The 25,922-nt window shown below is 42.8% G+C and overlaps 2 protein-coding genes and 1 pseudogene across 8 annotated transcripts in view; 2 read left to right on the top strand and 1 right to left on the bottom strand.

The window, feature by feature from the left end:
• Positions 1-5,983: 5,983 nt before the first annotated feature.
• Positions 5,984-14,053, top strand: LOC118910391 (60S ribosomal protein L10a-like; annotated as a pseudogene).
• ZNF300 (zinc finger protein 300) overlaps positions 10,139-25,922 on the bottom strand; it is a 131,639-nt gene continuing 115,855 nt past the window's right edge. Inside the window, exons 8-11 of one of the 2 annotated variants that reach the window (XR_008993276.1) lie at positions 18,916-19,003; positions 15,486-15,668; positions 14,661-14,873; positions 10,139-10,258 (exon numbers count right to left, since the gene is read on the bottom strand). The gene's annotated coding sequence lies outside the window, so the exon portion shown is untranslated. Of the gene's footprint in view, positions 10,259-14,660; positions 15,669-18,915; positions 19,004-25,922 lie in introns of both variants that reach the window. The other variant, XR_008993275.1, reaches the window with a different exon arrangement.
• The window catches only part of SMIM3 (small integral membrane protein 3), a 126,142-nt gene continuing 114,182 nt past the window's right edge, over positions 13,963-25,922 (top strand). For 4 of the 6 annotated variants that reach the window (XR_008993298.1, XM_057490681.1, XM_057490679.1 and 1 more), the window contains exon 1: positions 14,329-14,492. The gene's annotated coding sequence lies outside the window, so the exon portion shown is untranslated. Of the gene's footprint in view, positions 14,087-14,328; positions 14,493-25,922 lie in introns of those variants that run through there. The other 2 variants (XM_036881489.2, XM_057490686.1) reach the window with 2 other exon arrangements.

The raw sequence follows: 25,922 nt of genomic DNA, 5'->3' as shown, positions 1-25,922 counted from the left end.
AGATAACTGGTAACCACACTTAATAATTATTGGCAATGAGCCCTTATGAAAAGCCAGACCAGTTTACACCTTCTCCATAAGTGTATGAGACTTTCATTTCCTCACTGATTACTAACATGGAATATTACCAAATCTGGGTGAATAGTGTTGTGCTTTCTCACTGTGTGATCTTGAAAACCTTTTTATCTCCAAGTCTTCTTTTAAAACACATAGGATGGTAAGACTAATCCCTGTCTTAGTGAAAATAAAAAGTAATGATGGCTGTGAAAGCACTTTGTAAGCTATGAAGTACTAGGCACATGTAAGAAACTGTCCCAAGTATGAAAAACTCATAGGGGTTTTCCTTTCTTTAAAGGATCCATCAGAGTAAATTTACAATAATAACTAAAAAACTTGAAGTTAATCAGACTTTGGTCAAATGAGGTCTTGTCGAGAGGGCCTGAATTTGGGCTCCCACATCAAAGGCATAGGGTCCTCCACAGCTTAAGAATCTTGGAGAACTACTCTGACCAGTGCTAGTCATCTGCCTGGGCCACCCTCCTTGTTTTGGTTTCTGCTTGAAAACTTACAGGTTTTCCTGCATTGAATCTGCAGACTCAAGTAAAAGCCATAGTAAGTGAACAGAGGCGGAAGAAAAAAAGCCATGGTTTCATCAAACCCATGCTGGTCCCTCTGCGGGGCCCTGCCCAGTAAATGTTGTGGTGTACTGTCTGAAGTTTATCACCCAAGTGCAAACATGGCAGAGGGCTGTGGGTATGCCTTCGTCCTGGGAAACCTGTCCATGGACTCGCTTTGAATTAGTTTTGCAGAGCTTCCTGTCTTTTCCCATATACCCTTACTCTTTACCTACTGCCCCAGCCAAAAACTTGAGGACTTCCTGGGTGGCTCTTTGCTTTCAATTCTACTTTCTGAAATAGCTCACCCACCTGCATCTCTTCATTCTCACAGATATTAACTTAATTCAGAGTTTTGCAATTTTTCTCCTAGACTTTCTGCAGCTTCCTGACTCCTACTCAATTTGTTCTCCACATTGAGCCACAATGATATTTCTAAAAACCATATTTTGATCTTGATTCTTTGTTATTGCTGTTCAGCTTCCTTCAGTGGCTCTACACCTATAGGACAAACTCCCCAAATCTTGGAATGGTATATAAGGCCCTGCAGAGTCTGGGACATGCCTACCTCTTCAGCCTCATCTTCCAAACATCTCCCACTTGCACTCAAGACCTATCTAAGTCTTGCTGATGCACCAACAAGAATAAACAGTGTGCTTTTCTGTCTTCAAGCATCCTTAGATGCAGTTCCCTCAGCCAGAAATAACCTTTATCTGCTTGCCAGCTCACAGCTAACTCCTGTGAAACCTGCAAAGAGGGAATAGGTAATGCATGCCTTTGTCCCACAACTGGGTCCTGTTAGAGCAACCTGTGCACTGCATTGCCTTCATTTTTTAACAAATTTGTGTCCTCTTCTAGACCATGGCCCGGCAAAGGGCCAGCACCCTAAGTAGTTACTCAATAAATTTTGTCTGATGACTTTTACACCTGGAAGTATTTAATACACGTACAAATTGCTAAATTTGCTAAAATTACCTGATAGGTATTATTCACAAGTCACTGTACATACATACAACAACACTACAAGGCCAGGTACTATAATTATTAACCCAGTTTTATGGGTGAGGAAACAGGCCCTGGGAGATTAAGTAATTCTCCCAAGGAGACACCAATAGTAAGTGGATGAACCCAGGTCATTTAACTCTATCTCATAATGTCTTACAAATTATGCTATCACCCTTTGGCTGGCAAACTTTTTCTGAAAAGGGCCAATAACAAATACTTTAGGCTTTGTGGGTCAAGAGGCAAAATCAAGGATATTATGTAGATACATTAGAGAGAAAATTTCTGCTCCATCCCTCTGACTTGCCCTTTGCTCAGTGGTAGGTATTTTTCCCCAAGTTGGAGACCTTCCTCCAGCAGAAGGTCTGCCAGTTTTACTTTCTTCCCCAATGACCCAGATCCAAGTGCCCTTCTCTCCCCCCAAGAGAGCCAGGCCATCTCAACGGGGACAGACTGAGAGTCCTCTGCTCAATGACTAGCAGTCGTCAACAGATAGCTACCAGAAGGGGCTCTAGGTAGCAGCAAAGTACAGGCTCTGGCATGGGAGACAGGGACTGGGAAAGAAAGGGGGGTGCAAGTGGCCCCTCGGCATGGTTTCTGAGGCTCACAGTGCCAGCCTGCTTCTGTGGTGCTTGCAGGCTTGACAAAAACAGACAGTGACTGTAGGTTGGAATTTGCCTGCCTGCAATAGTACCTTGGGATAGTAGACTGGATGACTTAGAATCATCATGTACTACAAAGATTCTAGTTTAATCTCTGTGTTTTTCAGATGGGGAAATGAAGTCCAGAGAGTCAAAGGAATATGTCTACAGGGTTCCTCATTCCTGGTACAGTGTTCTGTTTTCTAATTCCATAAGTGCAATTCCCTGTTTCACACCACATCAGTTAAGTCATATCCACAGCTGAGTAAGAAATCATGCTCTTCTAACTATGCTTAAACCCCCCCCCCAAAAAAACAGAAAGCAAATGCAAGGGAAAGCAGGATACTAATGGATAATCTATTCAGTTTTGCCCTGGAAGTTTGCTAGAATTGCATCATTCCCATTTTGGACACACAAGTTTCACATCTCTGGAATGCTCACCTCTTGGCTCCAGCAGGAACTTGCTCAAGCCTAACCAAAACCTGTCTCCCTCATTCTCTCTTCTGTGTGCTTAGGCGCCTACCCAGAACCTAACCACGGAACACTTTCTCTGTGCTCTGCTGAGGATGCAGAGACGGGAGCTGGGAGGTCTCTTGCGGATGGAGGATGCACAGGGTGACTTGGGTTAATAACTGCAGCTGTTAATCAGTTGCTGCTGGTGCTTAAAGCAGACCTCTGGCCCCCGAAGTGCTGGCTTATAAGAGATAGCACATGACCATGCACTCTACCTGCTCATCTCCTCCAGCATGTCTGCCCACTCACCCCTGGGAACCCATGACTAAAGAGACTCCAGCTCTCAGTGAAATAAGGGTAATATCATGGGGTGGTAGAGACAGAGTGATGTTAGAGATCAACTAGTTCACTCCTTGTATTTTAAAGATGGAGAACTGAACCCCAGAAAAAGGGAGGGGACTTGCCTGAGGCCACAAGGAAGTTAGAGGTGAATCTAGGGTTTGAATGCAAGGCTTGCTCCTAGGAGACCACCAGTGTATTGCTTGATTAATTGAATAAAATAGAATTGAAGATTGAATTCCTGCCTAACTCAGTGCCTGACACAGGGCAGGCATTTTAAAAAAAGGATTTGTTGAATGTATGACTATTATCTTTAACTATCTGGAACTTGCTGGCCGTTGGAAACCATTAACTAAAAAAAGTTGTTTTTGATCTTTAAACAATTCCTTCTTAAAGGGAGAAATACAGGAAGGAAGGCAGATTGAAATTTTAACTAGATTGGTCAGGGTAGGCCTCAGGAGAATGTAAAATTTAAGCCAAGATTTGAATGAAGGAGGGAGTGGGCTGGGGGGCTGTATGGGAGAGGAGCCTTCTAAGCGGAGGCTGAGCGAAATCCCTAAGGCCTAATTGGGGAACAGCAAGGAGACACTGGGGCTGACTGGGAGCCAAGGACTGAGCAAGGTGGGGAGGTGTAACAGAGGACGTCCCCCAGGTAATGGGAGGTACGGCTTATGTGGGATCTTGAAGGGCATTTTAAGGACATTGGATTTTGCTTAGAAGGGAGTGGGGAGCCTTTGCAGGACTTCGAGCAGAGCAGTAACATGATCTAACCTACATTTTGTAAGGGTCACTTGATACTATTTTGGGGATGGACTATAGAAAGACAAGGATAGAAACAGGTAACAGTTTGGAGATTACTACAATTATCCAGGCAAGAGGTCATACTGCCATAGACCAGAGGTTCTGCCTATATGTTGAAGGTAGAGCCTGTGAGAGCCTGTGGAATTTTCTGATACTCAACTCTGGAAGTCGGGTACATAGACTACTATGTGAAGGGTAGTTTGGAGTCATTCATTAGGGAGGCCCTTGTTGGACCAGGAGATAATCCATTTCATGGTTTGGCTGAATGCAGTCAGTGGGAGTTTATTTCCTTGGAAGTTATCAAGACTATCTGTTTTTTCACCCTGAGGTCAAACTAAAAACATCACGGAAAGGATCAGATACTTTTATGTTTAAAAGAAGGGGATAAAGCTAACTTGTCCCATTTCTCTATTACTTTGTTCCAAATCACAAAGCATGATGATTACCACACAGGAAAGCATATTTCACAAGAGGCCCAGAGAAAGAGTAAGTCCATTGCTAAACACATGAATCATATCTTCAGAGCTCCAGCTCAGGCTGAGAAGAAGAAGCTGGTGTAGGAGAGCCCGGCCCGTTTGGGATGGTGCCAAGCGCACTTCCGAGCAAGCTTTGCTCTCTGCTGTGAAGGTAAATGAGTAATACAAGTTAAAGTGGGTAGAGCATAGAACATCATAAATTATAAGTATTTGTTATTAGGCCACAGAGTTTAGTCTAATCCCTTCATTTACAAGTGGAAAAACAGGTTCAGAGAGAGGAAGTGGTTTGTCTGAAGTTACACTGGATCTCTGCTTACTTAATGAGCATTAAGTTGATTTCTTTGGTTATGTTTGAATGTTGGAATTTCCAGTCTTGCCCATACTTCCATCTGTACCTCTTGAGTGCCTCTTATAATTCATTTCTGGGAATCTCTTTTAGATTTCAGGCTGTTGGTCTCATCTGACAATATTTCTGCCCTCACAGGGAAGAGCAATGGGATGTTTTGTTACTCTTGAGCCCCTATAGAAGCCAGCCTCCCAGTGGGCCCACACTGGTATTCATGCCCTTGTGTATGCCCTTCCACATTGTACCCGGGTGGGTCTGTGTGACGAGAGCATGCAACCAAGGTGATGGTGTGACATGGCTGAGACTAGGGTACAGAACTGTGTTTTCTGGGTTGTATTGGGTGCCCTCTTGGATCACTTTTTTGGAGAAACAGTCTGCCATTTTGTGAGCAATCCTAGGGAGAAGCTCATGTGGTAGGGAACTGAAGGCTCCAGGCAAGCCAGAGGCTGTCAGAGGTGGTGTCTGGAGCTTAATCTCAGAGAGAAACGCTGAGAAACTATTCAAACACGTGCCTCAAAACCATTCCACCAAGTGTAAGGAGTTAGGGGTATTTTTGCCTCTAACCTCTTTGGTCGAAGGCTGCTCCTGGGGATAGATGTTAATTCCTGGGTACTTTTGGATTGCTGGGCTGGCAAACTGGCCTTGTGTGGCTCTGGGAAAAACCCTCAGACACAAAGATGCACATACTGGCAGTTGGAAGTCTGTGGAGAACTCAAACGGATGGAGTCCAAGGGGTTTGGGCAGGGCATTGACAGTGCCTGCTACAGGGCTCATTGATTTGGGCCAGATGTTGGACAGGTGCCCCATTCCTGTAGAATGGAGATGTGTGTGAGGTGAATCTGAAGGGACAAGTAAAACTTACATGCATGTTTAAAGTAAATAAGTAATATTTGTTTATACTCTTTAAAATTTCATAGCATTGTTTAAGTTGCAAAACAATTTTTCGTTTTGATTCTCACAATTACTGTCCTCTACCCTCTATTGTAGTCTTGCATCTAATGGTCTGATTGGGCTTGTACATTAGCAAAAGCATGAATTACTCCATTTCACTCAGCAGAAAACAGAGGCTCAGAGAGGACTTAACTCAGAGTCAGGTAGGTTCAGGACATCTAGAATCAGCTCTGCTACTTGGTGGCTGGGTAATCGTAGACAAATTCACTTACCCTCTGGGCCTCTGTTTTCTCACATGTAAAGTGGGGGTTTGTGATGTTTTCACCAAAGAATTGTTGCAAGGACTATGATGCATATAAAATCCTTGCTATGCAGCAAGTGCTAAAGAAGTTTTTTAAGTAAGTTACCTTTTGGGGGGAAAAAATAAAGGTGAAGGCTTTTATTTTATATTTCTTTCTTGAGATCACAATTTACTTCAAAAACTAGACCGACTGGGCTGAGATGTCTGCTAGCAATAGGCATTCTCCTCTCTTTCAGCTACATGACTGTGTGATAATTCAATACTTTGGAATTAAGCCATGAGAATTGATTCAGACAATTATAAACACACTAATGAGACCACATGACCGTCAGTCCACTTAAAAGCTATAAAATGGAACCCTTCCATTTCCATTTCTTTCTTTCTGTCTGCTTAGCAGCTAATTTGCTTTATCTCAAATTACATGTTTGGAAAACTCCATCATTTTAGCTTCTTGCCTAATCATTAGTTCAATGAGCTACAATTAAAAAGTTATAATGAAAATAAAAATTTCTGCATCTAGTTTTTGAGATAAAGGCATATTTATTTCAAAAATTAGCAAGCAAGTGGGGCTTCCCTAAAAAAAGTAAGATTACAAAACCAACCTTGGGAATTTTTCCAAGAGGAAATGGGAAGGTGGGGAGAAGAATAATCTCAAAAACCCTAAGTGCACACAGCACCTGACTTCCTGGGAAGAACTGAGCTGTCTGGAGCCTGAGAGGAGGGCGCTGTGTCTGAGCTAGGATATATCCATAAGTGGAGAAAGATGGATCACCCTGCATGGATGTGCTTTTAATTCAGAACTGTAGTAACCTTAAGGTCCTTGAGTCTTAGCTTTGAAAAGATTTTGGAAGTGCAAGTGACTTAAGAGAATATCTAATTCAACTCCCTTCTTTTCACATTCGGGGCCAAAAGAGCTAGAGCAGGGTAGGGACTCCTGGAGGTCACATGGCAAACTCACGATGGAGCCCGCACAGGAAGCCATGGGTCAGTACTATTTAGTGCCAGTTTAGGGCCCTTTACTGTGCCCCAGGTCCACCACTTCCCCGTCTCCCCAGCCCTCTGCCAAGCCAATGGAATCTTCTGCAACATCTTTCTGTCAGGGAGCTCGTGACATTCCAAGAAAAGCATTTCGTTCCATTTTCAGGCTGCCCTCAAAAATTCCTTTCTTGGAGTGAACTTAGCTCCGCCTCTCTAAACTGATGCTCTGTGGCTGTATGTGGCCCACAAATTTTGGCTCCCTCTGTCCCAACGTTTTGCTCAGAGTCACCACAGCCTTCACGAGTACCCCCATTTCTAGACCAAACATCCTGATTTCTTGCAATTCTGTCTTTTTTTGGCCTATTTTAATAGCTGAGAGGAATTTTATATTCTACACACACAATTACCTAAAGTTCCTTTCAGACTGTGGTGGCCAGAAGGGAATGCAAATATGATGTTTAATTTTATGTGTCTACTTGGTTGGATCATAGTAATCAGATATTTGATTGAACACTTTTTGGTGTTGCTGTGAAGGTTTTTTTTTTAGATGAGATCGACATTTTAACAAGTAGAGTTTGAGTAAAGCAGATTACCTTCCATAAAGCGGTGGGCCTCATCCAATCACTTGAAGGCCGTAAGAAAAAGACTGAGCACTCCTGAGGAAGACGGAATTCTGCCAGCAGACTGCCTTTGGACTTGAGCTGCAACATCAACTGGGTCTCAGCCTGCTGGCCTGACTGGCAGGTTTTGGAGTTGTCAGCCTCCTCAGTCATGAGCACCAATTCCTTAAAATCAATCAGTCTCTTTCTCTTCACACGCACCCAACACATCCAATTTCTTTTGGATTTTTTTTTTTATAACTGTGACTAATATGCAATAAGTTTTCAAGCTTACAACTGCCCTTAAGTACAACTTCAGAACTGGGAAGAGAAATCTTGGTTGACCTCTCATCTTCTTCTAAGTATCTGGCATTCATTCATTCATTCAAAAAGGAAGCATTATTCTGGACCAGGTGCTGATAACAAGAAAGGAAAATATTATAACTAGAGTTCTGAATGTAGGGACTCACTACAATCAGAACCTGCACAAAGTGTTAGTGTAGAGTGGTATAGAATTCAGGTGTGTGATCAGGCAGTCCTGGGTTCATATTCTGGCTTTGACAGTCACCAGCTGAGAAGTCACTCAACCTCCTGAGCCTCAATTTAGTTTCCCAATATGTATGAGGAGGGACTTGGTTTAGATGATCTTTAATTTCCCCTTTAATTTTAGACATGAAGTGTGTCAATTTATTGAAAATTCAGGAAGGGAAGATAGTATCAATCAACCAATAGAATGACAAAGAATGATGAACTAAGACTGATAAATTAGATGCAAAATGGGTTAATTCTCCATAGGGCAATAAAAACATCTGTTTCAGGGTCCAGAACAAAACCTATAGATGAATATAAAATTCATGTGTACTGTTATACAAATAGGCAATGTTCACCAGCCACAAGGTCTTTCATGTTTATAATTTCGCTTCATTCTGTTTCATCCCTATTAAAACCCCTTGAGGCAGGCATTAGCATTCACATTTTGTAGAAGGGAAAATTGAGGCTCATAGACATTAACTACTTTGCCAAGGTCACACAGTAAGTGCCAGACCAGGATTTAAACAGGTTTTAAAACCTCTGAACCACATGAACACGTGCCTTCTTTGGCTTGGAGATTTTTGGCATTCTGGGAGAATGGCATGCATTTAAGAAGTGTGACATCTGTTTCCAACATCATGTCCTCTCCAAATAGTTTATCAAGGTATAATTTCAAAAATGTTAAAAATTTAATTTGCATGCATACATATAGTGGGCATGTATCAAAGTTTTATTTAGATGTTTAATGAAGGAGCCAGTAGGATGACAAAGAACGCTGAAATAAGACTGGTAAGTTAGTTGCAGAATTGGTTAATGTCCTACAGGGCAGTAAAAACACAACTTTTGGGATTATCATTTCTATCAGAGAACTTTTTGGAGGTTTTTTGATTAACAATTTAATCTCTTTACTTGTCGTGGGTCTATTCAGATTTTCAATTTCTTCTGGAGTCAGTCTGTGTCTTTCTCAGAAATTGTCCATTTAATCAAAGTTATCTAATTTGTTAGCAAAGAGTTGTTCAGAGTGCTTCCTTATAATCCTTTTTATCTCTCGAAGGTCGGTTATAATGTTCCCTCTTCCATTTCTGACTTTAGTAATTTGAGTCTTTGTTTTTCTTGTTCAGTTTAGCTAAAAGTTTGACAGTTCTGTTGAACTTTTCAAAGAACCAATTTTTGGTTTCACTGATTTTTCTTAATTTGTTTTCCTCTCCTCTATGTCATTAATATCCATTCTAATTTTTATCATTTCCTTCCTTGTGCTTGCTTTTGGTTTAGTTTGCTCTTTCTTTTTCAGTGTCTTAGGTGACAGGTTTAGTTGTTGATGTGAGAGCTTTCTTTTTTTATTAATATAGGCATTTATTATTATAAATTTTCCTCTATGTACTGCATTAGTTGCATTCCATAGACTTTTGTATGTTGCTTTTTCCCTTTCATACATCTTAGAGCATTTTCTAACTTCTTTTGTAACCTCTCTTTTGATACACTGCTTGTTTGGTAATATGTTGTTTACTTTCCACATGTTTGTTAACATCCCAAATGTCTTTCTGTTACTAATTTTTAATTTCATACCATGGTGATTGGATAACATAAGATTTCAGTCTATTTAAATTTGTTGACATATTTTCAGGTTATTGCAGTATGAGGCACCATGAGCAGCAAAGTCTCCCGCCAAACCCTTTAGGAGGCAGTGCAGGAAGTCCTGCAGGGGACCCAGCTTAAACGCCATAAGTTTTTGGAGATGGTGGAGCTGCAGATCAGCTTGAAGAACTATGATCCTCAGAAGGACAAACAGTTCTCGGGCACCATCAGGCTTAAGTCCACTCCCCGCCCCAAGTTGTCCGTATGTGTTTTCGGGGACCAGCAGCACGGTGAGGAGGTCAAGGCTGTGGATATGCCCCACATGGACATTGAGGCACTGAAGAAACTCAGCAAGAATATGAAACTGGTGAAGAAGCTGGCCAGGAAGTATGATACCTTTTTGGCTTCAGAGTCTCTGATCAAGGAGGTCTCATGAATCTTGGGCCCAGGCCTGAATCAGGCTGGCAAGTTCCCTTCCTTGCTGACCCACAATGTGAACATGGTGGCCAAAGTCGATGAAGTGAAGTCCACCATCAGGGTCCAGATGTAGAAGGTGTTCTGTCTGGCAGTGGCTGTTGGTCGTGATGAGTCAGATGATGAGTTTGTATACAATATCCACTTAGCTGTCAATTTCCTGGTGTCATTGCTGAAGAAGGATTGGCAGATACCCAGGTTTTATACATCACGAGCACCATGGGCAATCCCCCACGCCTGTACCAAGGCACAGCCTAATAAACCCTAGTGCCACCATTAAAAAACAAATTGCTGAGATTTATTTTATAGCCTGAAATATGGTCTGATATTCTATGTGCAAGTGAGAAGAATGTGTATTCTTCTGACATTGGATAGCAGGTTCTATAGATGCCTTTTAGATCATTGCTTCTTTCTAGACTCATTATTTACAGGTATTATAAACCAAGAAAAACAGTTTTCCTTTCCTCAAACTTCTACAACTTACCCATTCAAATTTTCTTTTACTCGTCTTTCACATTCTGGCACAGTCATTTATTTTACTTCAAAACAAAATTGTTTTCCTTTTCCCCTTGATAAACAAAACCACACTCATAATCTTTAATATTCATTCATATTTCTTTGCTACTTTAGTGTTTAATATAGTCACAGTGTCCTATATAAATTACAAATTTTTAAAGGTTTATATATTTATTTGAAGAGAATTCACAGTGTTATAAACTAGAAAAATGATAGGTGCATACATTTGTCCCTATCTTACTTTGTTGTGTATCTCAAAAAGATATTTTCAGTTTTATTATGCCAGATAAAATGGGATCCTACCCACTTCTCTTTTTTCCAGTTCTATTGAGGTATAATCGACACTTAATATTGTGTAAGTTTAAAGTGTACAATGTGTTGATTTGATACATTTATAAACTGCAAAAATACACCACCATAATATTAGCTACCACCTCCATCCTGTCACATAGTTACCATTTCTTTTCTGTGGTGAGAACATTAAGATCTACTACCTTACCATATGAACTGTAGCCAAGCGGCCGTGAAATATACAAACACTTAGCCTACCAGCAAACACTACAAAACCTTCTGTGGCCATACATGTTCTTTTTAATTTCTTAAAGTGGCAAAATTGAACATATACATTAATATACCCCAAAGGTTTATACACTCTAAAACATAAAAATAAGAGGCAAAGGTTGTGTGTGTGTGTGTGTGTGTGTGTGTGTGTGTGTGTGTATGTATACATTCCATGCTTGGTGACCAATATTTTTGTATTCTATCTTCTTTAGAAATTATCCAGGCATCTAAAGATTATTCACCAAGTTATATGATATAATATCAGTCAAAATTCTTAGTCTTGCTAAAGACCATGGAAATTCTGATTAAGCTGATATATTACAGAGCAGCATAATCAGTGATGGTATAAACAGTTTAGGAAATTCAGATTAATTACAATTGCCATGATAAAATACCCTTCATCACTCTATCACATTTTCTTGTAATATATTCTTCATTTCATAAATTTCATATTTATTTACTTACTTGTTTATTGTGAACATTTTCCCACTAGATGTAAACACAATACAGAAATAATTTGTTCTCCTTGGTGCCCAAAACATATATAGAAGACTTTCAATGAATAGTTTTGAATTAAAAAAAATACATGAATGAAACCTTTACTCATAGTAATTGTGTCAGACAAGAGAAATAGGTCTCATTTTACTATTTTACAAGGGAGGAAACTGGAACATTAATTATCCCTTAGCTACTGAGTGACAGACTCAGAATTCTGGTTTTCTGATTTCCAATCCAATAGACCACATTATTTTCCACAGCTAAACATGTGCAAATGAAAACTATATGAAAGAAGAAAATTCTTTCATACATGTGATTCACAGAGGGTTTCTGAGACAGATTGAATCCTAGTGAGGCCCCTTTAGATAGCGTTTTGCTAGGAGCCAATGTCACCAGTTTACAATTCTTTTATCCAAATTCCTCCCACTATCAGAGGGATCTCCCACTAAGTATTACTTATTTCTTTGAGAACCTGATGGTTTTCCCTTTGGAGTACTTGTAATTGAGGACCAAGGATATGAAATCTGAATTGTTCCCTGATTTTTGCTGTAACAAAAGCTTGCTGCTAAAATTGGCTATTTTCTCCCTTCCTACTATTCCAACACAAAGTGCATTATTCTTCCCTTCCAAAGCCCTCTTGGTAAATTGCCCAGCTGAGATATCAGACCTAATGTGTTATGTTTCTCATGGGATATTCATATTTCTTCTTTTGGCTTGCTTTTCGGGTGTCAGGACCCAAATCCTTATTCCCTCTGCTAAATAGAAAAGGAAGAGCAAGCCTTGCTGCTGCTGTCTCCAGTGCTGGGCCTCACATTCTCTCAGAGGGAGGCCAGTGATCAGTCACACAGGGTACATGGGGTTCCCAGTGGCCCACCCAGAGGGAATTCCGTCCCCTTCCACTAACCAGTAAACATTTTGCATTAAATTGAGGTTGTCCTCTTTTAACTTTTTTTTCCCAGTGGGAGTTTTGTATCAAACTATTGAGACTTGCATGGTACTTGCTTTTAGAATCCCCCACTTCTCTTTCAATTAAAACATTATGTTTGGGTGACAATCCCTAGAATTTTTATCAAATCACTTCTCATGTCAGTCCCCTCATCCTCATTGTTTTCTCTCTAACAATACCAGCATCTGATTATATGTCATTTCTGCTGACCTGCTCCCTGATTCAGAGAGGGCTAAATTCAGGGTCTACACTATATCAAATTTAGACCTGAATAAGGCAGCAAGGTTCTTATTAGTCTATGGGGCACAGGAAGAAACCAAAGCGCACCTGGACTCCCAGACTCCTCACCAGGGCACAGATGGCCAAGGCCTGAGCTCCTGGTTTTCAGAAGAGTAAGACTGGAGAACTCTTGACCACTGAATTTAAAAGTGTGGGTGCCCCTATGTTTATTGCAGCACTATTTACAATAGCAAGATATGGAAGCAACCTACGTGTCCATCAGTAGATGAATGGATAAAGAAGATGTGGCACATATACACAATGGAATAGTATTCAGCCATAAAAAGAAAACAAATCCTACCATTTGCAACAACATGGATGGAGCTAGAGGGCATTATGCTCAGTGAAATAAGTCAGGCAGAGAAAGACAAATACCAAATGATTTCCCTCATTTTTGGAGTATAACAATGAAGCAAAACTGAAGGAACAAAACAGCAGGAGACTCACAAAACCCAAGAATGGACTAACAGTTACCAAAGGGAAAGGGACTGGGGAGGATGGGTGCGGAGGGAGGGAGAAGGGGATTGAGGGGTATTATGATTGGCACACATGGTGTTGGGGGGATCACGGGGAAGACAGTGTAGCACAGAGAAGACAAGTAGTGACTCTGTGGCATCTTACTACACTGACAGACAGTGACTGCAATGCGGCATGGGGGGAACTCAATAATATGGGTGAATGTAGTAACCACATTGTTTTTCATATGAAACCTTCATTAGAATGTGTATCAATGATACCTTAATAAAAATAAAATAAGATAAATTTAAAAAGTAGTGTGGGTGCCACCTGTCGCTGGGTGGATGAAGTGGCAGGCAGGAGCTTACAGAGTTGGCATTGTCCTGGATCAGAGTGGGGAACTGGTAGGTCACGGGGTGGGGTGGGGGGCCCAGAGATGCCAAGAGTTCTTGTAGGCCGCTGATCACTCTGGATCGGGCCCTTTCATTCACAAAATAAACAGGATGCTACAGACAACCAACCAGCTTCACGCTGGTCCTCTCAGTCAATCCTCACAGCAGAGCTAGGAGGGAGGTGTTATCCTTCCTTTATAGAGAGTGACAGTTAAGGATCCTCTGCACAGGGCATTGCAAAGCAGGAACTCTTGAGTCCCGGCTCCTCCATCCAAACCCATTGGCAAGACTTTCCCATGTGTAGACTACAACTGGTCAAGATTTTGGAGGACACGTTTTAGGTCAACCTTCTCCGTTTACAGAGCAGAAAGCTCAGACCCCCGCCTGGCGAAGGGATTGCTCAGAGCCACACAGCCGGTGCGTGCGTGACAGGCTGCGAGCGGGAACCTAAGGCGCCGCGGTTCCTTCTCACCCTCGCGGAGTCCTCGCGGCTGCGGGGGGGCCGGGGGAGGAGCCGGCTGGGCTGCTGCGGCCAGGGGCCCGGGCTTTCCGGGGCGGTCCCCTGGAGCAGCGCGTTGCAGAGCCCCGGAGCGGAGCTCGCCCGCTGCCCAGCCGCGCGGCCCGGCGGCCCTGCGGCCCGTGCGCGCTCCCGCCTGCCCCTCGGGGCGGCGATTCCCGGCGGGGGCGGCTTCCCGCTGCCGGAGCCCGTGCCGCCCCTGAGAACGGGAGGAGCGCTCGAGCTCGCTCTGCCCTAGGACTTCCCGCGGACCCGGCGCCCCCCGGCTGCGGCCGTGGGTTTGAAAAGCGGCTCTGCGGATCCGGGGTGAGTGGGGCCGTTGGGGGTCGTGTGCGGCTCGGGTTCTCCCGCTGCCCCCTGCGTCAGCGCCCTCCCAACTCTCCACTGTCATCCTGCCTGCTCCTACATCTCCCCCACCTCCGTCACTGTTGCGTTTCCCTATCTCCTTAGCTCGGCCCCTAAAATTCTAGGCACCTTCTGCACACGATCTTGGGCCTCCCAGGAGGCAGGAGCTTCGGCGGGTGAGTCCCAGGCCTCAGGAGACCAGCTTCTCTTCGGTTATCTGTCCTGCTTTTCTTAAAGCCCCGCAAAGAAGGCGCCAGGAGTTTGAAGTTCTGGGGTGTGGGTTCCACCCCTCGTCTGGCGCTCGTAGTTTCACTGTCCTCTCTCCCAGTCTCGTTTCTCCACCTGTGAAATGGAGAAAATGACAGAAAACAAATGAGAAAGGAAGTGTGCAAAAGTTACCTTGGAGAGAAGCCTTCCTTCCAAGCTCCCTCGTCCTTCTGCCTCTTTGCACAGGACTTGGTTGTTTCACTTGCTGGCTCTTTGCACCCCGGCCCCCCTCCACGAATTCCTTGAGGGTAGGTAGGGACTGCCTGTGCTCATGTCTGAGGCATCCTCAGCACTTGGCACAGGGCCTGACAAGTGGACGACACTCAATATCGTTTGCTGAGTGAAAGAATGAGGGATGTAAAGCCTAAAAACCTGAACTCCTCTCAGAGGTGGGTATTTTGATGGAGTGGCCAGGCCCAGGTTCCTGCAACTCCACTTGTTTCTTCCGGTCTAGCACACCTGGGGGATCATGAGGCTCCCATGTGTCTGTATATAGAGTCCCCCAAGCTCTAGGCTGCAGTGGTGAAAGCTGCTCAGTCATTCAGGCATCACAGATTCTTGTCCGTGTGCTGTGATCTGTGGTGCCACTGTAGTGGTGAACAGCCTGCAAGGATTGTGAATGCCTGAATGGGGGTGGGAGTGGGGGTGCAGGTGGGAGTTTGGAGTGAGGCAGGCACCCTAAGTTACCTTGATGAGGCATTTCTCCCGTTTGGACCTCAACTTCTCCATCTGTAAAATGAGGAAGTGGGGGATGGAAGAGATGGGCGCCTGTGGTTGGGCGTGATGTGCTCTTTGAGCTGTGCAGGCTTCTCAGCAGTCCTCCGAGCACATACAGGACAGCCCAGCTGAACTTCAGGACATCATGTACTTCTGCAGTAATGACCAAAAAAGCCAAGGAGAGTACTTCTCCACCCCAGCAGGAGCCTCCTGTTTCCAACGGCCCCCCTGGGTTGTGAATCATACCATGGAGGTTACAAGTTATCCTCCATCAGAGCTTCCAAGCACAGGCCTCTTAGGGCGTCAGAACTGTGAGATCCATTGCATAAAAGATCTGGGGATTTCCCCTCTCCAGCGCAGCTTGAGAATCACTACTGAGCTGTGGTGAGGTGTTTGATATATAAAACAAATTAAAGCTTCGGGGGCCTAATGTGGTTGGGTAACATACTGGGGCCCAGGGGTGACAAACTGAGGGGGTAAAGAGATGGTCACAGCCTCAGATGCTTTCCCAGCCTTATCCAGATCTTTTTTTTAAAAAAAAATGCCTCTATTTCTCCTCCACGGATTAAAACATACACACAAAGGAACTATCTCCAAGGAAAGAGGATCTTTACCTTGGTTGGTTGTATACTGCCCCTGTTGGTGGTGTTATCAAAGACAGACACATGTATAGAAATAAATATTGGTATTACTGTACCCTGCAGACCCCTGCCCTGATTGGTCAGATAAGCTGAAAGATGTAGTAATAATTATCATACTTGACATTTGAGAGCTGACTATGAGCTGGGCATTATTCTAAGCATTTTACGTGTATTAATTCATTTAGTCTGTATCACAATCTTGTGAGGTAGGGACCATCATTATACTGATTTTATAAATGAGGAAACTGAGGCCCAGAGAGAGTAACTCACCCAGGATCACAGGAAATAAGAGGCAGAGCTGCAATTTGATGCAGGCAGTTTGGCCCCAGGGCCCTTGGTCTGAACCTCATTGGAACTGGGAGTAACTGGTTTTAGGTCTTGCCTCTGTCACTTACTTGTAGGTGACCTAGGGGAAGTTAAGTGAGAATTTGACAGCACTGGACTGTGAATCTCTAGGGACCCTTGTACTCTTCCAACTCACTAGGGAAGCAGACACAGACAGTGAACCTCAAGTGAGAACAGGGTACATCCAGAAGTAAAGGCTAAGAGTCAGGTAGCCAGGAAGGGGAACAGGTCAGAATTATAACTGCCTGGTACTTTAGACAGCAGCCAACCAGATTCAGTGATGAGCTGTGTACTTTTAATTGCTTAGTTGTGTTAGTTGTGTACAACTTCTTTATTTTACAGATTTGGACTCTTGATTGGTCGACAGGACATGTGAATCGCTGGTAACCCACTGCATAGCACCAGGGAAATGAAATGGAAGGAGAGGGGAAGACAGGGAAAACTAAACTGGGTGCCCCAAATCAGTTTCAATTAGCGATGACATGTATCTGGCACATATGATACTACTACTCCTAATGCCCTGCCCTAGGCTGACATTGATAATCAGGACTGCAGCTTACCTCCACAAGGCAGGAAAACCCTTCCTGACTCAGTGCTCTGGAGCGTGCCTGCCCGCTGACTGTGAAGCTTTTCCTTGCTCTCCCAGACTTCCGACCCCGCTGCTCGGGGATATGGTCAAGGGAGTGATGAATGGCAAGCAGGAGACCTTTCCTTTTGAGTGTTCTGGGAGACATCTTAGGGAACACCTTGGAGCTCTTTAAAGATTATTCTTCTCTTCCTCTCCTTTCAATTTTTTCTTTAATGGTCTTCAACACAAGACTGTCCTGGACCTGGGGCAGGGCTCTAGGGCAGGCAGGATGTCAAGAGAGCAGAGTCAGATTGTGAGAGTCATCCAGACTCTTAGAGTTCACCTTGTCCATCCTTTCCAAGTGACTGACAGGAAACAGGCCTAGTTTGAAAGAGGGATTTACTCAGGATCAGTTCATTTTCTAAAGCCATCACAAATTACCAAAAATTTAATGGCTTTGAAAATCAAATTTATTATATTAAATTTCTATTGGTCAGAAGTCTGGTATGGGTCTCCCCGGAATAAAATCAAGCCTAAGACATCATTAGACTGCGTTTCTTTCTGGAGTCTTTAGGGGAGAATTGGTTCCCTGCCTATCTTATCTAAGTTGTTGGCAGAATTCAGGTCTGTGGTTGTAGGGCCAAGGTCGCCGTTCCCTTGCTGGCTGTGAGCCTGGGCCGTTCCCTCCCCCCGCAGGCCGCTGCCTTCCTGGGCTCACAGCCCACCTCCTCCGTCCTCACAGTGAGCATGGAGAGTTGAGTCCCTCTCAGATCGTATCTGTCTGACTCTGCTGCCTTCCTCTTCACTCTTGAGGACCCATGTGGTCAGGCTGGGCCCACCTGGATGATCTCCCTATCTCAAAGCCCTAACCTTAATCACATCTGCAGAGCCCCTTTTGGCTCTGTGTTCTTGGCTCCACCCTCTGAGTCATGCTTCCTTTTTCATAAGGTTCCAAGGACCAAATCACGGTCATCTTTGAGGGGCCATATTTTTACCCATCATCCACAGTGAGGCCCACTTCAGGAGGGTGCTTTGTTCCTGATCGCATAGCATGGTGGGGGATTCGCACCGCTCTGGTGTCCTTGCAGGGCTAGCACAGACCCTCTGCAGTCCACCGCATGGAGAGGCTCCTTTGTCAGTCCAGCACAGGGCAGGCACTTAGTCAGCGGCAAATAACCATGATGGATGCTAGAGGCTTAAACAGGATGCTGTGTATTCGGCCCGGGTTTCTCCTCTGCTGGCTCCCTGTTGGTTTCTAGACTCTGTGATTGGCTGGGTCAGATGGTACGTGCAGTCTTGAACAGCTCTGGCTGCTTTCTGATCTCTTTGAAACATCCTGGTGTTTTTCCATTTTTTTCCAGCCACAGAGAAATTAATAGAAACCCAGACCGGGAACAAATCCTTAGACTATTAAAGAATTTTGATGGTGACAGAAGCCAGTTGGGGTAAAATGAGAACAGAGAGCTCCTCGGGGATCTGTGGTCATTGGAGAAAATGCTCCAATTTGATTTATTTCACATATTTGATAGTCGTATGTCCTGCCCATTCCTTTCTCTGGTCCCTTTCTTTGGAACAAAGGTCCTGGTGAAATGGACTCCTTGCTGGGTTGGTAAATGCTTGAGGCTATTACATAATGGGACAAAAACTATTTCCAAGGGTAAATGTGAGGCTGGACTTGGCATGGGAAATCCCACGCCTCTCTGTCTTCTGAGAACAGAGAAAGGTTCAGACTCCGGGCTGTATCTCCCCGACCCCTGCACCCACTTCAATGCCTAATTTCTGAGCACTCGAATTTGAGCTCACCAGCCCAAACCAGTCAGCAAGAGGGAATCCTAGAGGATGTTACCAGAAAAGCCAGTCCTCATCTGCCTGGTCAGTACAGGGTGGCCTGGGAAAGTGTGAGGCCCATAATCCTTCCTGCAGGTCCAGACAGCCTAGGAAATGACCAAATCAGTGGATATCATTATCATTACTTATTTATTGTTTTCTTTATCATTATCATTAAAGATAAGGTTCTGACTTTTAGAGTCATTGAACTTCTGCAGGGGTAAAGATCCTTTCTGGACTTCCCCTACCAACTATGCTCTAGGAGTCAAGCTCAAATCTGAAGTTTCCAAGTCTTCTATATTCATTTCTTTGTCGATCTCACATTTACTGGGTACTTACTGAGCCAGGCTGTGAAAGGTGCTGGGGGTAAAGCAGTGAACAAAAGACGAGGTTTCTGCTGTCCTTGTCCTTGCATTTGAGCAGGCAAAGATGGCCAAGAAAAAACAAATTAACAAGTTAATTTTAGATTGTCAGAAGTGTATAAAGAAAATAAAGCAAGATATGAGAATGCCTGGTGAATGAGGGTGGTAATTTAGCAGGGTGGGTCCAGAGAGGCTTTTCCAAAGAGGAGACATTTAAGTTGAGATCATGGACGTTGAGACACTGGGTGTTGAAAAGGAAGATCTGAGGGGAAGAGCATTCTAACAGAATAGCAAGAACAAAGGTCTTAAACTGTGACCAGCAATTGGGACACAGGTCATTACGTACCCCAAGCTACTCAGTGGCCAGTGGGGCTCCTTGGTACTTGAGCTGCCCTCTCTGTTTGGTCTAAATTCTCCATTCTCTCTGACAATCTCACCAGTTCCCTCTGAGGGTAGAGCCTTAGGAAAGGGTCCTAACAACTGAGCAAGGCCAGAAAACCCCTGAGTCTACTACCCTGGGAACCATCAGCCTCATTCACATTCTGCAAGAGGCTTGAAGAGATGTCCCCAGCATCAGTGACTCAGAGCTGGTTCTAGCTGCCTCCTCTCTGGTCTCCATGTGTGGTGGAAAGGAAATAGCAGCACTGTTGCTCAGAGCTCTGGCAGTGCTAGACTAAGGCCACACCTTCAGGAAGCTACCTGCTTCTATCTGCTTTTGCTCCCACTTTGGGATAATTAGGCTTGTCTGCCAGCAGGAAGTCATTTCATTTATCGCCTTCTTCCTCAGTGAACTCCTTGGTGGTAAAACCAGCTGGATAACCTTTGGCAATCTCTCAAAAGTTAACTGTTAGCTGCAGTTCAGATGTGGAGTGTGTGCATTTCCTTTGGAAAGTCAGAGCTGGGACAGACTATCAAAGACTATTTGTTTATGAAACTAGTACTGTGGTTTCCTAGGTCAGACTCAGAGCAGTCATGGTGCCTAAACTAATGTCAGGCCTTTGAACTCTTTTTAAATTTAGGAGCTGTGCTGTGTTCACTGGCTCAGTTTTAACATTTATGAAGCCCTCACTGTGAGCCAGGCAGGGCCCTAAGGAAGCCCTTTATGTGCATTAGCTCATTCAACTTCCATGGCATCCCCAAACTATTACTAAGTAGTATTCCCATTTTACAAGTGAAAGTGAATATGAAAGAAGTTAAGCCTCTTTCCAAAGCCACAGGGCGGCACCTGCTCCCAACACACCATGGACCTCATCAACTCTCGGCTTGGTTGACCACACGTATTCTACTCATTCTGCCTTTTCTTGTGTTTCATCCTTTTGAACATGTACTTATCCTCAAAGCCCATATCAATGGCGTCCTTCTTTGTAAAGCTTCCTATTTTAGGAAAAGACAAGAGCAAAGGAATGAGTATTAACACGTTTTGAGCATCTAATGCATTCCAGGACTTCACAAATATTGTCCCACTTTACTTTCACAAAAGGATGGTGCAATATAGTGCTTTTAGTGTCCCTAGTTTAAAGAGAACACTGAAGTTCAAAGATTTTAAGTAATTTGTCCAAAGTCACACCTCTAACAAGAGTGGAAAGCAGGATTCAAATCAAGATCCTCTTAAATTCAGAGCCCATGCTCCATGTATTTCCTTCTTCTCCAATAGCACGTGGTTTGCACCTTCAGCATAGCACTTCTCTGCCTTGTATTGCCATTTATGATGATGATTAATGCCTTTTTCTTTCAGAAGAGTGTGAGCTTCTTATGGGTAAACACTGTTATTTCTTTATCCCTTATCTCTACTCCTACTCCTTGATCCCTACTGTTAATCACAGTGCCATAAATGCTTCCTGAACTAGACTGAATAGCTACTTTACCACTCTCATACTTGGACTGGAAGAACAGGTCAGGTTAATCAGTCCTGCTGCTGATTGATTTAAAAAAATCGTTAACCTGGATTAAGCATCTGTCACTTTTGTTGGTAAAGTGAAGACACGGTCCAAGGCAGGGATGCTAACAAACTCTGGCTGAGGCAGAGGGGGGAGGATATTTGCTTAGGTCACTGAGTCCCTGCAGCTAGAAATTATTAATCATAGAATAAATATTTATAGAGTGCTCACTATGTGTCAGAACACTGCCAAGTACTATAAGTGATTATCTCATGGAATTCTCCCAACCCTGTGAGGCAGAAACTATTATTTTCCCATTTTCGCTTTTGTTTCCAGCCGCATAATGTAAGTATTAGGAAGCTGAAGTACCATATTCAACATAGGTCAGCTAGAAAGTGGCAGAGCCACATTTAAGTTCAAGCCAAGTGGCCTCCACACCTGGGCTTTTAACACTGTTCTGCTGTGTGTGTTTAAGGTAAGAATTCCCAGCTATTTCCACATGTTCCCCCTACTCAGAAGAGCTCCCCTGACCCTACCAGAGTGCAGGAGCATGGGGATTTGTGGGTACCTACTCCACTGAGCAGACAGGGAAGGCACACTGTGAGGGGCAGTGAGCTGTGCTGGGTAAAACCGAAGTGAGTACAGAGTGGGACAGGCTGTTACCCGTTGCTCTCCCAGCCCTTCATCCTGTGTGCTTGTGGGTTTCTCTCAATTTGGCAGAATTTCCCACTGCAAGTAGGATTCCAGTGTCTCCTCTTCTCTGCTGTTCTTACCCATGGTGAGGAATAAGTAAGCTACAGTCTTCACTACCTTCTTCACTAGATTTACTTGCATTTGGACTTTAATTCAAAGGGATGAAATGCAAAGGGTGGAACTGTATTCATCGGGGATTCTGACAGAACATTATTTGCTTTGTGTGTGTGTGTGTTTGGTCCTGGAAAACCATCTCACCTGCCTCACCTATTAGGAAGTTGCATAGAGCTCTGGGCCTGAAGGTCCCCCGTACACTTTTACATAGTAAAAACATAATCAAGAAGCCTGACTAGCTCTTATTCTTTGCATCAGCTTATTTTTTCCCATCAGTTTCTCCAGGCTGACTCCCCACTTTCTCCTAGCTCCCACATTCCATCTTCGACAGGCAGTGATGGAACTGAAAAGAGCACTGCCAGTCAGGTGGCCTGAGTTCTCCCCTCGGTCCTTCCAGAAACTGTGTGACCTTGGGCAAATCATTTCATTCCATCTATAAAATGGAAGGTAGGTTATGTAGGTGAAACTAGATAGTGTCTAAATTCTGCATAGATTTCTAGAATACCATTAGTCTGTAGAAGTTTCATCTCCACAGAACAAGCCCAGTAGGATATAGTATTGCTATGTTAGTTTTCTGCTGCTGCGTAATAAATTACCACGGATTTGGTGCCTTAAAATGTATATTCATGATCTTTCAGTTTTCATGGGTCAGGAGGCCAAGCAAAACTTACAGCCCTGGGTCCTTACAAAGCTACAGTCAAGGTGTCAGCAAGGCTACATTGTCATCTGTAGGATCAGGTAGGGAAGAATATGGCTGCAGGCTCAGTCGAGTTGTTGGGAGATTTGTTTCTTGAGGCTTTAGGCCAGCAGAGGCGTGTCTGGCTTCAGGGGAGATCCAGCCCTCTTCTAGGGAACTTCCACCCGGTTAGGTCAGGCCCACCCAGGACAATCTTCTTGATTACTTTAAAGTCAGTGGATCTGGAATCTTAATCACATCTGCAAATTCCCTTCACCTTTGTTATGTGGCTTAACCTAATCACAGGGGAAACACCAGAAACAGAGACTGTGGGGTCGTTTTAGAATTCTGCTCACCAAAATTGCTTTACAGTAATACCCTATTTTCAGTTGTAAACAGAATGCTAGAGCCAGCTCCTTATTCCCTGAGTCAGGTTCAAATGATTTAGTGTATGGAATCAGTTTCAAAAGTTACCTGTTCCCACACTAAAATTATTCTGCTTTGAGCTTGTTTTTTAAATAAATGCATCATGCCTCCCTTTATTCTAATGTAATTATTTTCAAAGTTATTTTCTTCCAACACCATTAAATGAACATATAGTTATTCACAGAGGAAATTATTTAAATGCTAACTTTTTACATCTAATTAGTTTTAGTATTTTCCATGTGAAATCATATCTTGTAGAAAACAATTCATTTTAGATATCTTCTATGTCCTTAGCTGATTTAAAAATGTTTTTCTATTTCATCAGCATTTGAAAAAAATATGTTGAACTCCCCCCTACTGTAATTGTGAGACTAGGTACATAAAACTTAAAAAGCATTTCATCTTTTGCTATCTCTAGTTATACTTTCTGCCTGAAAGCCTACTTTATCTGACAGTAAGATAGCTCTACTAGCTCACATAGTTCATGATCAGCTATTTCTTTTGTATCCTTTTACTTTCTACCTTTCTGAATCCCCATGTGTCTCTTGCAAAAAATATATATTCATATTTTGTTTTTATTTTTACATATACACTGACAGTTTTTTTTTTAGTTTGGGTTTAAATCTACATCTTTCTGTATATTTTCTATTTGTCCCACCTGTTCTATGTTTTCCCCCTCCTTTCCTTGTTTTCTCTGGAAGTTATGTAGTCTTTTACTCCTTTCAAATGGTTACCTAAATGACTGCAATATGCTTCCTTGATTTACCAAAGTCTACTAGTGGTTTGGTTCCTTTACTTTTTCCCAGATAATGCAAGAAAACCAGAATACTTTACTTCTATTTCTTCTGTTGTTTATTTGCTATTGTTAGTGAATATTTTAATTCTGTATTTTTGTCTGAAAATGTCTCATTTCATCTTAATTCTTGGCAGTTATTTTTGTTTAGCACTTTAAATAGCTCACTGTATTTTCCAGATTCTGTCATTTCTGTTGGAAAGTTAGCTGTTGTTTAATTGGTTTTCAATGAAGTTAATCTTTTTTATCTTATCTTTGGTTTTCAACATATTTGCTATAGGGTTTCATTATATTTATCCTGCTAAGGTTTCATAGGGTTTCTTTAGTTTGTGAGTTGATGTATTTTATCAGGTCTGGAAAATTCTTTTATTACTTATTCTAACATATTTCTGCCCCATTCTCTCTTCTCTCTTTCTAGGACTCCAATTACATATATGTTGTACCTTGTCACTCTTTCCTCTATGCCCCTTAACCAGTTTTCTGTATTTTCCATCCTTTTATTTCTCCCTGCTTCATTCTAGGTTTATTTTCTTTCTGATCTATCCTCCAGTTCATTTAACTCTTTTTTTCAGTGATGTTTCATCTGCTGTTGAATTTTTAATTTCTATTATTGTATTTTTCAGTTCTAGAATTTCTATTTGGTTCTTTAAAAAGTAATCTGTTGTGTTCTTTCTTATAGCTTCCAGTTCTCTGCCAAAATTCTCAATCTTGGATTTTTTTTTTTCTCCTTGGACATTGTAAGCAAAGTTATTCATAGTGTGTGACTGTCTCATGATTCCAGTAGCTGGAGCCCTGGCAGATCTTTTTCTACTGTCTGTTGTTTCTCATGGTTCTGTTTTTGTCATATTATCTTTTCCATTCCTGCTTATTTTTGGTTTTGTATTGGATATTATATTTGAATTAAAAAAATTTGAAGCCTATTGTGATGCTATCTCCTCTAGAAAGGTTTGCTTCTCCCAGGTACCTGGAGGTACTAGAAGACTGGAACAACCTTAATTCAGTTTCAGAGGCTATGATGATTCAAAGCTGGGTAGCATTCTCTGGGATTGGTATACTTCTAGTTCACTCTAAACACTGAGAACATTCTTTGAAGTCCAACCTCAAAATAACAGGGTTTTATTCTCCCTGTTTTGGCAGTCTTGGACTCCTGAGTCTGTCAGAAACACTGCTTAGTTTCCATTTTCCTCCACTAGAGGAAATGCTGCAAATGCCAGGCTTACTTCCCTGGATTTTTCTGTCTTCTTCTCCCAGATCTTAGCCTTCATAATTATAGTTTTTTGTTATTTTATTACTTCTTAGTGCCTTCAAATGGTTTTTTTGGTCTAGTTTTTCTACTTGTCCTCACTAATACGATTGTTCAAAATTGTATAGCTTGCCATTAACAGAAGTGAAAGTCCTGACCTTTGTAGACTGCATATATCTCTTCTTACCTCTCTAAACTGAGATTGGCCTTGGCTGAAAGCCGTAAGAATCTGACCTGGACTTAGAAGTGGGCTGTGGATCTGGCCTAGTCTGTGCTCTCAGTCCTGGGTCTGTGTGGGTGCTTTGGAGGTATAGCTGCATGTAGGGGTGAATATGGGGTCAGGAGACCTGAGTTTGAATCCCATTTATTTCGCTTTAAGAGCACTAACCAGTTAACCTCTCTCAGCTTTAGTTTCCACATCTGTAAAATAATATACCCCACAGAGGATTATTGTGAAGGTTAAATAACTTAATGTATGGGACAAGGCCTAGCACAGTACTTAGCACTTGGTGTTGACTAAACAAATGCTGGCTTGTATGACTCTGTGTTTGAGAACATAAGGGGAGGGGTACTTAACTCTTCTGTGCTTTTTGGAAATAAAAGAGTTATGTGTTCTGAGTTAATAATAGTAATTCTTAAAGAGTATCTTGTATACAGCAAGTACTTAACAAATGAGTGAATGAATGAATGAATGAATATCTTGGACAGAGTTGCTTGTCCTGATAGTGCTCAACCCAAACCAATATTCTCTCCCAAAGAGGTAAAAGTTGCTTGCTGGAGAGTGAATTTCATAAATGAAAAGTGGTTAAGAGCACAGATTAGTCGTTTTAAATACAGTTAAT

Source organism: Manis pentadactyla, chromosome 2, assembly GCF_030020395.1.
Source record: "Manis pentadactyla isolate mManPen7 chromosome 2, mManPen7.hap1, whole genome shotgun sequence".
In the NCBI taxonomy this organism is placed as follows: Eukaryota; Metazoa; Chordata; class Mammalia; order Pholidota; family Manidae; genus Manis; species Manis pentadactyla.
The sequence above is the reverse complement of the archived record's forward strand: the minus strand, read 5'-3'. Positions and strand labels throughout refer to the sequence as shown.